We start from the raw sequence: 12445 nt of genomic DNA, 5'->3' as shown, positions 1-12445 counted from the left end.
ATGCAGACACAGACAAAATGACAAGACAGATACCAATAACATAGTGCAGAAATCCAATTTTACCTGGGTGACCTAAGGAGTGCAGAAACCAAAGGCATGCAGAGAGGACAAAGTATGGAAGAAATCCTTATCTTCAGAGGAGACCTGTCCAACCTCGGGTGGTCTCTACTCCTAGCTAGCTTGGAGAGAAATGTGGGCTTCTACCAAATGCATGGGAGTCTGAGATATGAGTGGGGATTAGAGAAAGGACTCACCCACCATTCAAGGCTAGAACTTTAAGAGAATAGGTCTAGTGCCAAGCTGCAGAACTGTTGGGGTTAGGATCTAGCCTGCAGTTTCCCATCCTATCTGAGTCACAGCACCAAAAATGTCAACCCCAGAGTTCAGTCTAACACAAACAAGCAGAATTAGGTTGTATAGATGTTTATTTCTCTCAAGCTGACAGCATGAAGCAGAGCTACAGCTGAACTACTCACAAAAACGGTTAGGATGGGGGATTATGAAGCCATTAAGCAAGGAAGTGTCCCTGACTCAGGATGTGTTTGCAACCTTAATCTGATCTTCTTGTTGCTGACACAGCAGGAAAATTTCAGGTTCACTCAGAGATCATCCCAGAGGATTGTTGGCATCTCAGTCCAGAAGGGCTTAAATCATTCTCTCTGATTGGGCAGTCCACATTTTTGGCCTTCATTGGGTAATGAAGGGCTCAAGCAGGTCTCACATCCTATGCACCAAATCTAAGCTCAGAAAACTCTAACCCATCGCATAGCCTTCAGGGAGTCAGAAGACAATAACACCCCAAGGCACAGGTGACAATTCCTGATCTTCTTCTTCTACACACCCAACATTCCCATCTCCCACTTCCATGACTTTGTACTGGATAGTCCCCAGGCAGGCCCTCCCCTCTACCTTTCAGAATCCTCAGGGTCTTTCAATTCTAGACTTCTACCTGAGAAGGTGGCATCATCTTCCCTCAGAAAATTACCTCATATTTATTTTGCAGATGCTTAGATAAGAATAAGTTGAATACCCAGATGCAATGTATCCATAATGTCTACCACAGAGGAATCATTTAAGAAATTTTTTGTTGAGTACGTGATTATTTGATTAATTGATTGATTGATTGACAAGTTATACTTAACAAAGGAGTGTCAAGTCCTGAAATCAATCAAAGCCACAAATAGAGAAATAAAGCGTCCTTAGTGGAGATCCTAGGGCAGGAAACCTGCCACCCCATGGGATTTCCCATGAGTGCAGAGCAAAAAGGATTTCCGAATCTTCAGATCTATGAAAAGTAATTTTGCCTTTAGGAAGGAAGAGGAGAAGCTCACAAGCCCTAGTCATCAGATGCCAGCCACCCTCGGTGATCTGAGCAAAGAAAACCACTTCATTCTGGTTATTTTGTCCTTCAGACCATGAATCCAAACTCATGGGGTATGAAGGTGAGGGGCCAAGCTGGCTGCAGCTGGTTTTGTCTACAGGGAAAGATTCCAAGATGGGGGGAGGTCATTGTTGTTTCTTGTTTATCCTTCTTTGTGGAAGAGCATCAGTGACAACAGGAGAGGGATGTCTTGACTTGCCAGTGAATTGGATTTAACTGAGTCAGGGGCTGCGCAAAGACATCAGCCTCACTCTCCCCCTCTGACCCACCTGAGGCCTGTGCTAAGGCATAGGTCAAGATGATAGGCAAGATGGCCCCAGATGTAGTGGGAGAGAGGTCTTTCCCAGGTCTCAGCTTTTCATTTGTCTTTCTCAGGTTCCAGGAACCATTTATAGTCATCCTGATCTATGTCTTGCCACTGGACCCACATGTCTTTACAGAAGAGAGCGAGGCTAATGACTTTCCATGGCACTGCCTCACTTAAATCCAACTCCCTGGAAAGTCAAGACATCACCTTCCCGATTTCATTGGTCCCCTTGAAGAATAAAGGAAAAATCAGATGTAAATAACTGAAAAAATGTCATCTGCTCATGGGCATGCCTGGCCTAACACAATCAAAATGACAATTTTACCCAAATTAATTTATGTGTTGTTTGCCATTCCAATCAAACTACCAAAATTAATAATTTTGTTCTGGAAAAACAAAAGTGCTAAAATATCAAAGGAATTAAATGAAATGCAATGGAAGGTGGCCTAGGCATACCAGATCTGCAACTATGAAAAATCAGCAATCATCAAAACTGTTTGGTACTGTCAAAGAAATAGTGATAGATCCCTGGAATAGGTTAGTTACACAAAACGCAGAAGTCAATGACAATAACGATCTACTATTTGATAAACTCAAAGACTCCAGCTTTTGGAATGAGAAGTATTTGACAAAAGCCCCTAGGAAAATGAAAACAGTATGGCAGAAATTAGGCACAGACCAACATCTTAAACACCATATCAAGACAGAGTCAAAATGGGTACATGATTTAGATATAAATACTGATACTATAAGCAATTAGGAGAGCAAGGAATAGTTTACCTGTCAGATCTATGGAGCAGGGAAGAACTTATGACAAAAGAAGAGAAAGAGAACATTATGAAATGCAAAATGGTGATTGTGATCATATTAATTTAAAAGTTTTGCACAAACAAACCCATACAACCAAGATTAGAAAGGAAGCAGAAACCTGGCAAGTAATTTTTACTGCCACTATCTCTGATAAAGCCTCATTTCTATAATGCAGAGAGAACTGAGACAAATTTATAAGAATACAAGTCATTCCCAATTGACAAATGGTCAAAGGATATGAACAGGCAGTTTTCAGATGCAGAAATTAAAGCTATCTATAGTCACATGAAAAAAAATGCTCTTAATCACTATGATTAGACAAATGCCCATTAAAAGAACTCTTAGGTACCATCTCACACCTGTTATATTAGTTAACTTGACAGAAGAGGAAAATGATAAACTCTGGAGAAGATGTGTAAAATTAGAACATTAATGCATGATGGTGGAGTAGTAAGCAGGTGCAAAAATGTAGAACTCAAAATCTTATGAAAGTGAATGTTGAAAAGTAAAAATAAATGTAGTTTTTTAAAAGAATGTACTACAAACAACAATCTGTGAGGAGTAGTAGCTGCCCCACTGGGGACCCAACTGTTCACTTCCACTTGAGCAATGCTCCTTCCTTCTCTCTTTCCTTCCTCATTTCTTCCATATGATGAGTCATATACTTATAAATGGTAGCTCTGACCTTCATGCCCTGAATCCTAACAGAAGGAGCAAGAATGTCAGGGGCCGAACTGGCTCAAGCTGGTTTTGTCTACAGGAAAGATTCCAAGGTGGCAGCTGGTTGTTGTTTATCGTTCTTTCTGGAAGAGAACCAATGACATCAGGAAGGGACAGCTTGACTTGCAAGTGAACTGGACCTAAGTGAGGCAGGGCTGTGCCAAGACATCAGTGGAGGAAAGGAGATGTACTTTAATAGAAAAAGAGTAACTGAATAATTATTTTCCTCCTTTTGGCCTCAGTTTCCCCATCTACAAAAAACAAAAAGGTTAAGACAGCAATCTTTTTTTGTTGTTTAGCTTTCAGAAAGATATAACAGAAACACAGAAGACAAGAATAAATGTTTCTCCTCAACAACGCAAGGGACACATTCTCCTCCCAACACATAGTAGACCACAGAATCTCCAAGTCCCCCCACACACACACAGACACCCGTCTCCATTTCATCTAAGCCTGGGCCCTTAACTCTCTATAAATTTTGTTACTTCCCTGGTCTTAGTTTTCTTTCTAACTCAGCTCCTTCCTCTCTTTCTTCATTCTGTTCTTTGCATAGACCCTTGTCAACTCTTGGTCTCTAGACCCAGAGCCATCAGATCTCTCCTGGGAAGGTAGACAGGCTTCCCCTGCTTATAACCACAACTGGCCACCTGCCACAGCCACCAACATGTCCACCCTAAGGCAGGTGCATTTAAAACAGCAATAAAAACAGAGGCCATGTGAGGGAAGCCTTCCAGGAAATACAATGGGCCACTCCCTCCAATGTGAATATAACCACTCCTGGGGTCCTTCACTTCAGGCTGGGCCAGCACTGTTTTGCATGGTGATATCCAAGGCACCTTCTCAAACCCAGCCTCACATACAAATATCTCCCATCTGTCTCCCTCTGAGCTCAGAGCTCTCTGCCTCCAGCTCTGCCAGGGTCACAATGCTCTCCCAGTCCTTGCTCCTCTGGATCCTACTGCTCTGGCCTCAAGGTAAGACTTCCAATGACCCATAGTTTGGCATCACTTTAGAAACAGGAGTTTTCCAGTGGGCATCTCTGACACAGCCTGAGGGTAAGGGAACTACTCCTGCATTCACTGTCTCTACACAGGATGCTTCATTCACTGCAATCTCTTTCTTCTTCTCCTTTAGAATCCCAGGCAGCCATTGAGGTGACCCAGTCCCCAGCCTCCCTGTCTGTGGCTGCAGGAGACCAAGTCACCATCAGCTGCAAGACCAGTTCCAGCGTTAGCAACTACATGTCCTGGTACCAGCAGAAACCAGGACAGTCTCCCAGGCTCCTGATCTATCGTGCTTCCACCTGCAGTCTGGGGTCCCTGACCCGGTTCAGTGGCAGTGGCTCTGGGACAGATTTCACCTTCACCATCAGTGCAGTGGAGGCTGAGGACGTGGCAGATTATTACTGTTCTGCGGGTTATAATTATGCATTCCCACAGTGTTTCAGCCCTGAACAAAAACCTCCAGGCTGCTCAGCCCTTCAGCAGAGGGTAGCAGCTGCTTCCCCAGAGTCACAGGCTTGAGAAAACCATCGCCCTCAGGGGAGAACTGGGCCCAATTCAGTCCTGCTGCAGGAGCCATTTGTCAAAGAGACCCGGTTGAGGTAGAAAGAGGAAGAAGAAAGAGAAAAGGAGGAAGAGAAAGAATCTTCTGCCTGGTAGGCTTTAGCCAAGGACCACAAATCTTCCCATGGGTCTGCTTCTCATTCTTACTCTGTCCTCTGCTCCCAATCCTAAGTCCGGAGACCTGAGCTGCTTCTGAAGAGGAAACTATAGACAATGCAGGGGAATGGACCTGGACTCTCAGCTCTGTCTGTTTTTCCCCAGGCAGGATAGACAAGGTGTGTGGAACAGTCCCTAAAGTTCTTGAGGCAACCTCATCTATACAATGGATCTAGTCTTTCTCCTCACCCTGGGAACTCACTGGCACTGTGCAATCATTCATGACTCCCATCTGCAGGGATAGATGCCTGAGAACCTGATTTGAGGACAACAGGCCTGCTATCCCTATTCCTGTAGGGCCAGGATACTGCCCTCCCCATGATGAGGGGCAGAGCCTGGACAGAGCAGCAGCAGCACTGGAGCCAGATCAGAGAGGGGGTAGAGGAATTAGCATTCATGACCACAAGCACACAAGTATTCAAGGGGACCAAAGTAGTCAGATAACACACACACACACACACACACACACACACACACACACACAGAGGCACACAGACACACATACAAACACAAATATAGGTAACAGTTAAAAGTAACCAAGGGGTGTCAAAACCTTCGGTGAATTAGGGGGTGTCTACACCAAGGCTGTGAAAACTTCCCCTGGCAGAATGGCAGATGAAAATAATTCGCTCCAAAGGCCATGAAGGTAGGTGAATCAGGCACTGTGCAGCACTCAGAGCTTGGTCAAACATTGAGGACGCTAAAGTCACCCACTGCATCTAGAGCCATCGCCAGTCTGCCTGACTATCCTGCCAATGGACTGTGATCACTGTCGAGGGGAGAAGGAGGCTGACAACTTCACACAACTGTGCAGCACTTAAAGGCAAATCACACATGAATCAAATGACATCACCCATACCGTTTGGCCTTTTTTACATATTTCAGAGCCCTGTGGCAAAAGGCAAGTGACAAATAGCAGGTGCAGACACACAGGGAGCTCTACTCACAACCCTGCACACAGGCTACCGAGGCCATAGGGTTCTCTTATCACTGGAGGCAGCAGTGGGATTCAGTAGCCCCCTGGGTGTCTGAGCAGCCTTTTTGAAGGACCACCCTTCTCAACTCCTGGTGTGAGGAAGGGGCTAGAAAACGTGCCCTAAAAATACCTCAGTCTTATCCTTGCACCTTACTATAATAACCTCAGATGTTCCAGCACCAAGCTAGTATTTAATGGATTTAACAAGCTGGTTACAAACTTTTATTACAGAAATGGACCATAAAAGAAAAGGGACAAAAAACTAAAGTAAGGGAACAATGTTTCCCTAACTTCATGTCAATTCCAGACGGATGTTATGTAATGACCAACTGCATTGAGCCAGGCTTAAAGTCTGCCAGGTGTCATAGTGGGCAAAGGGAGTCAGGAGAACCCTACTTCAGCTCATGCAGAATACTCGTCCTCCCAACCTTCCCATGAGAGCACCCTCTGCACTTTATACATGCAATTCACAGACCCACTAACCCCTCCCTACAGGGTTGCTGGCATCATGAGTCAGTGGCTCATCTTGATAACCACACCTGAAGTTACACTCAGAATAAAGTCAGTTATCAGTCCCATAAGGACGTGAATTGCAAGTTCCCTAATCACTTTCAGAGGTGACTATGATCTCACATTGGTTAGGGAACCTCTTTAAAGTGGGCCTGAAGTAGTTTGCATGCATTCCTACACATGTTCCTCCTTAAATATCATAAAATACTTCAGGAATTGAATCTTATACATATGATAAGTTCAAACACTAATTTTGAACCCTTCTTTAGGCCATGGAATGAATTCAGATCAAAACAGCAAGATCTTCCCCATTTACAGCTCACTACATGCTGCTCCCATTGACCTGCTGACTCCCACTTTATTTCTCAGAAAACATCTATTAAGGCCATTCCAAGGACACAACAAATCTAGGAATGAAATTCACACGAGGTTTGGACATAATTGTCATCAGTATCAAATTATTACTGCAACAAGTTGGCTTGGAAATGGAAACTTAGTAGGCCTTCTAAAAATCACACAAAAGATTTTCCAAAACATTTCTTCATAAAAGTATTTCCCTTTCTTTAAAACAGCTTACCATTTATCCTCTTACTATACCAGAATAAATTAATTACAAGGAGATTTCATAAGGTCCTTTCTTTGCACAATTACCATGTTTCCTTTCACAAAAATACTTGTGGAAATACTTGATTTAAATAATAACTTCAAATAACTAGTTAACAATCTTAATGTTCATAAATGAGAACTTAATAATTTTAGCTGAAACTTCCCTTTAAATATAGACAAAACATGGAAGTTTACAATTTCTTAAATTATAATACTTCAAAAATATTACAACACATGGTCTGATAGAATGACTTAAGAGCTTCCTAACCCATTCATTTTTTTCTCCTTTTCTCTGACAGTACAATGCTTAATCTAATAACATCTAGAGTATAAGAGAAATTGTTTTTTAACAGCAAAGGTGGTACAATTATTTACCTAATTGAACAATTTAGAAATGAAACAATACCCTACATATTATAATGTACTTAAAACTTAAGGCTGTCATTATCAATTTAGGTAAACACATTTCTAAATCACTTTTCACAGAGAATCAGTCATCTCATCATTCTTATGTTGAAACTACCACCTGCAACCACCTTATAGATTTTCATAATAGCCAAGATTTCAAATGAAAAATCTTCTTTCATAGTAAATATTAGTATTAGTATTAGTATTATTACTTGATTGTAACCAAATATACTTGATTAAATGTTAAGTTTTCAAAAAGATTTGATTACATCCCTTTCTTTTTAAAAGGCCCAATTCCTATGCAACAAAATCTAGATTAAAAATTGAGAAATACAGTAATAACACCAATAATAACCTTCAAATGACATCAATTGCTTTTTGTGATTATCACATATGGAAGTTATTGATCTTATTACTTTTGGTATTTCAAAACTACTTCAAAGTTATCAGGTGTGCAGCAATTACTTTAAATTAGAGAGATAATATTAATGTTGTCTAGCATATGCCAGTTATTTTACAATCATGTGATCCTCATAACTTCTCTCAAAAGTGACTTCCACTATTACCCACTTACAGAACAGTAAACCAAGGTAAACAGACTTAAATCAAAACAATTGCTAATGATAAACATTTAAAAGGCTTTTTAAAAGTCCAATACTCTTAGCCCTTTGAAAGGAAATATTATCCATAAATTCATAGATTCTCTTAGAAAGACACGTGGTGACAGTTCTCAGCTCTGAGTAACTTTTTCTCTCCACTTCCTTAAGAGAGCTGAAAAGTCTCCATTTTTCAGGCTTATTAAAAGATAAAACTACCCTAAAAAAAGGTTAAAACTACCCTAAGCATTCCATCTCCTGTGATTTCCAGACGGATGCATAAATTTTACACACTTTAAAATCACCTGTAATCCAAGTTAGCAAAAGGGTTTGGCCTAGCCAGAGAGACCTGAGGAATCTGAATCAATGCTGATGGGGTGTGGCCAGTCTCCTCTGAACCTCACCTTCCTGATGTCATTAGTCTCTTCAAGAACAAAGGATGAGCAGCAATCTGTGAGTAGGAGGAGCTGCCCCACTGGGGACCAACTGTCCAGCTCCAGTTAGGCCGTGCTCCTTCCCTCATTCCTTCCTTTCTTCCTCAATTTCTTTCTTCCTCTCTTCCTCTCAATGGAGAATCATACACTTACATTTGGGGGCTCTGACTAAAGGAATATAAATTGCTTGAGACTGCATTCTGGAAACCCAGGCTTTGATAAAGCCCATTCAGACTCATGGAGATACTTCACTATGATTTCAATCCACAACACTCTGGCTCTCACTGATTGGCCAATAATAAGTCCCAGCCCAAGCCTCTCTGAGTCACTGTTTGGGATCTGATGGCTCAAAGGGAGTGTAAATAGCAGTTGTTCCTGCTCTGGACAGAAACCCTGACATCTTCCCCTCCCCAATTGTTATAGGAGTAGTTGTCCCTATCTCACTTGGTTGGAAATACAACGGCTCCTCACAGGCTGGATCCCACTGTTGATTGGTATGGAAACTTTGTTGTGCTCTTTCTCAGATCTGGGCCAGTGACATTTAGGCAGCTCCTGGGGGAAGAGGCCAGGGCTTCTGGTGCCAGACTTAGTCTGCACACCTGATCTGGCCTTAGCCCAGCTGCTGCTCCTAACTTCTGAGCTCAAGCAATGCACCAGCCTCAGCCTCCCTGGTAGCTGGGATGACAGGCTTGGGCACCATACATGGCCTATGTACCAGGCCTTGCTGTTTTTACTCAATCATTTGTTCTCCTGGTCTTTTCATGTCACTCTGCATCAGTACATTTTTATGAATTTTTCTGGTTTCTCCAAAACCAGCTTTTTCACAGTATACTACTATTGTAGACCATAATTTAGTCAGCCATTCCCCAACTGCTTTCTTTAAGACTTTAGACTTGTGCTTTGTCAGCCATTACTAAGGTCATTCTAGGAAAGACAAACAGGGGTAGCCAGGCAGTGCAGTGGATACAGCACCGACCCTGAAGTCAGGAGGACCTGAGTTCAAATCTGGCCTCAGACCAAACACTTGGTATTTACTAGCTGTGTGACCCTGGGCAAGTCACTCACAATTACCTAAAAAAGAAAAGAAAAAGAAAAAGAAAGAAAACCAAGCTGCATGTACATGTTTAATTCTCTGAAAGCTTCTGGAACATACATGCAGAGATAAGCATGGGAGCTCATTGTGAAAATGAGCCCAGGGACAGATAAACAAAGGAGCTCTTAGATCTTCACAGTAATTCCCTCTCACCCCTCCCTCCCTTCCAGGCTCAGGATGCCTATGTCAGCCAAAATTAGAGCCTCCATATGTGTTAACCATAATATGAGAAGGGAATTTCTTAGTTGGATAGACTGTAAATACAATAAGATAACAGAATGTCAAGGTGTCCATTGACATTATAGATGCAGGATTTCTGTGTTTCTTTTATCATTAACATGAATACATATCGCATAACATACCATCACTCATGTCTATAAAATACCAAAATAAGAAATAGTCTCATCATTCAAGACAGCGTCCAGTTCAAAGCATCCTGCCCTTGGGAGTCATAAACAGAAGTATGCTGCGAATCGGTTTCATCCAGCCTTGTAGTTAGTTGCTGACACACAAAGGAGCATTTTGGTTGCATTCAGAGAGCAAAACAAAGCATGTCTGTTATGCGAGAGCATAATTTGATTCTCCAATTTTGAAACTTCCCTCAAAATTTGCTATCCTATTTAATTAGAAATATATCACATTATCACTTTATCTCATTACTTTGTCCAATTACTTCCTCCAGGAGACAGTCACCACCAGCTGCAAGGCTACTTCCAGCATTAGCAAGCATGAAGACATCAGGATGGTCATGACAAACAACTCTGAGCCACGTCTTTAGAGAAACTCTGAGAAGACGTGCTAACCACGTGACAAAGGGAGGATGGACACTAGATGCAGAAAGTGGACTCTGACACTGTCTAGAGTTATTGTGCTTGCCTGTGCTTGTATATTATAGGTGATTTGTTTTCTTTATTTCTTCTCAATTTTTCATTCAGGAATGAAGCAAGAGCAATCGTGATGGGAGAAAAAAGTAGAGCATTGAATCACCTTTTTAAATGCACACAAAAAGAACAGAAGAAGGTATAGACAAGCAGGACAACTTGCAAAGACAGGGATGGACTTTATTATATTATTGTTTTGCAAGTTGTATAAATGAGATGTTCATAGCTTCACACAGAATCTTCTTTCTGTGTTCTGTTGCAGGTATGGAAATGTTCTTCTCTTAGTCTTTAAGTTCAGTATTGAAAATTTTTAACTGAAAAGGCACATGCACTTAGACACCTGACACAGACATTCCTGTATCCAGCATGAAGTATGGGTATTAGAGAAAAGGTTTTGGGGTGGGCTGGCGATTATAGTAACAAAAGAATGTAACAGGAAGCTTCCCCATGTGTTTATTTCTCAGCAAACAGGAAGCATGTGAAGTCAGGAAGTGGCAGTGAGGAAGAAGAGCATTCCAGGCACATGGGACAGCAGTGAAGGGGCACAGAGTCAGAGGAGGGTCCTTCGCGAGCAACAGAGAAAAGGCCAGTGTCACTAGGGTAGAGTGTGAGGAAATAGGAAAAGGAGGAATTGACCAAGGTCTGAAGGGCTTTAAAGGATTTTTATTAGCTTCTGGAGGTAATAAAGAGGGATTGCAGTGTCAGGAGCAGAAGAGGTGACATGGTGAGAGCTGCTCTCTCAGATGATCAATTTAACAGCTGAGTGCTGCATTGGCTGGAGTGGGGAGAGAATTGAGGCATGGAAACCTACCAGACACAGGAGGCAATGAGTATGGTAATCTACTGTTTGATAAACCCAAAGACTCCAGCTTCTGGGCTAAGAACTCACTGTCTGACAACAGCTGCTGGGAAAACAGGAAACTACATGGCAGAAACTAGGCACAGACCAACATCTTACACCATATTCCAAGATAAGATCAAAATGGGCACACGATTTAGACATAATGGGTGAAACTAGGAGCAATTAGGAGAACAAGGAATACTTTACCTGTTAGATCTATGGAGAATGGAAGAATGAATGACCAAACGAGAGAGAAACATTCGGAAATGCAAAATGGAAAATTTTGATTACATTAAATTAAAAAGGGGTTGGACAAAGGCAGTGCAAGCAACATTACAAGGGAAGCAGAAAGCTAGGAAACAATTTTAGAAACCAATATCTGTGATAAAAGCCTCATTTCTCAAACTTATATAGAAGTGTGTCAAATAGATAAAAACACAAGTCATTCTCCAATTGATAAATGGTCAAAGAATATGAACAGACAGTTTTCAGATTAAGAAATTAAAGCTAAGTATAGTGTATAAAAAAATGCTCTAAATCATTTTTGATTAGAGAAATGCATGTTAAAAAAAAAACTCTGAAGCACCGTATCACACCTATGAGATTGGCTAACATCACAAAACAAGAAAATGATCAATGTTAGAGGAGATGTGGGAAAAGTGGAATACTAATACATTGTTGGTGGAGTTGTGAACTAATTGAAAAATTTAGAGTTCAAAACCTTATAAAAGTAAATATTGAAAACTAAAAATAAATATTTTTTTTAAAACAGAAAGAAGGAGAAAAAATAGTCTGTGAGTAGTAACAGCTGCCTCACTGGGGGACCCAACTGTTCAGTTCCAGTTGGGCAATGCTCCTTCCTTCATTCCTTCCTTTCTTTCTCAATTGCTTTCTTCCTCTCTTCCTCTCAATGGGGAATCACACACTTGCATTTGGGGGTTCTGACCAAAGGAATGTAAATTGCTTGAAACTGAACTCTGGAAACCCAGGCTTTGATAAAGCCCATTCAGATTCAAATGGAGATACTACACTATAATTTCAATCCACAACACTCTGGCTGTCACTGATTGGCCAATATTAAGTCCCAGCCCAAGCCTCCCTGGGTCACTGTTTGGGATTTGATGGCCCAAAGGGAGTGTAAATAGCAGTTGTTCCTGCTCT

The 12445-nt window shown here is 41.6% G+C and overlaps 1 pseudogene across 1 annotated transcript; it reads left to right on the top strand.

Annotated features, from left to right (window-relative positions):
* The first annotated feature begins 3945 nt into the window (after positions 1-3945).
* On the top strand, positions 3946-4886 carry LOC110192473 (uncharacterized; annotated as a pseudogene). The gene is made up of 2 exons (XR_013484480.1): positions 3946-4192; positions 4353-4886. The product of XR_013484480.1 is annotated as an uncharacterized LOC110192473 (transcript).
* The last annotated feature ends 7559 nt before the right edge of the window (positions 4887-12445 follow it).

Source organism: Phascolarctos cinereus, unplaced genomic scaffold, assembly GCF_003287225.1.
Source record: "Phascolarctos cinereus isolate Bilbo 61053 unplaced genomic scaffold, phaCin_HiC Scaffold_2;HRSCAF=192, whole genome shotgun sequence".
NCBI lineage: Eukaryota > Metazoa > Chordata > Mammalia > Diprotodontia > Phascolarctidae > Phascolarctos > Phascolarctos cinereus.
Note: the sequence above shows the minus strand (reverse complement) of the source record. Positions and strands in the feature narration are given on the sequence as shown.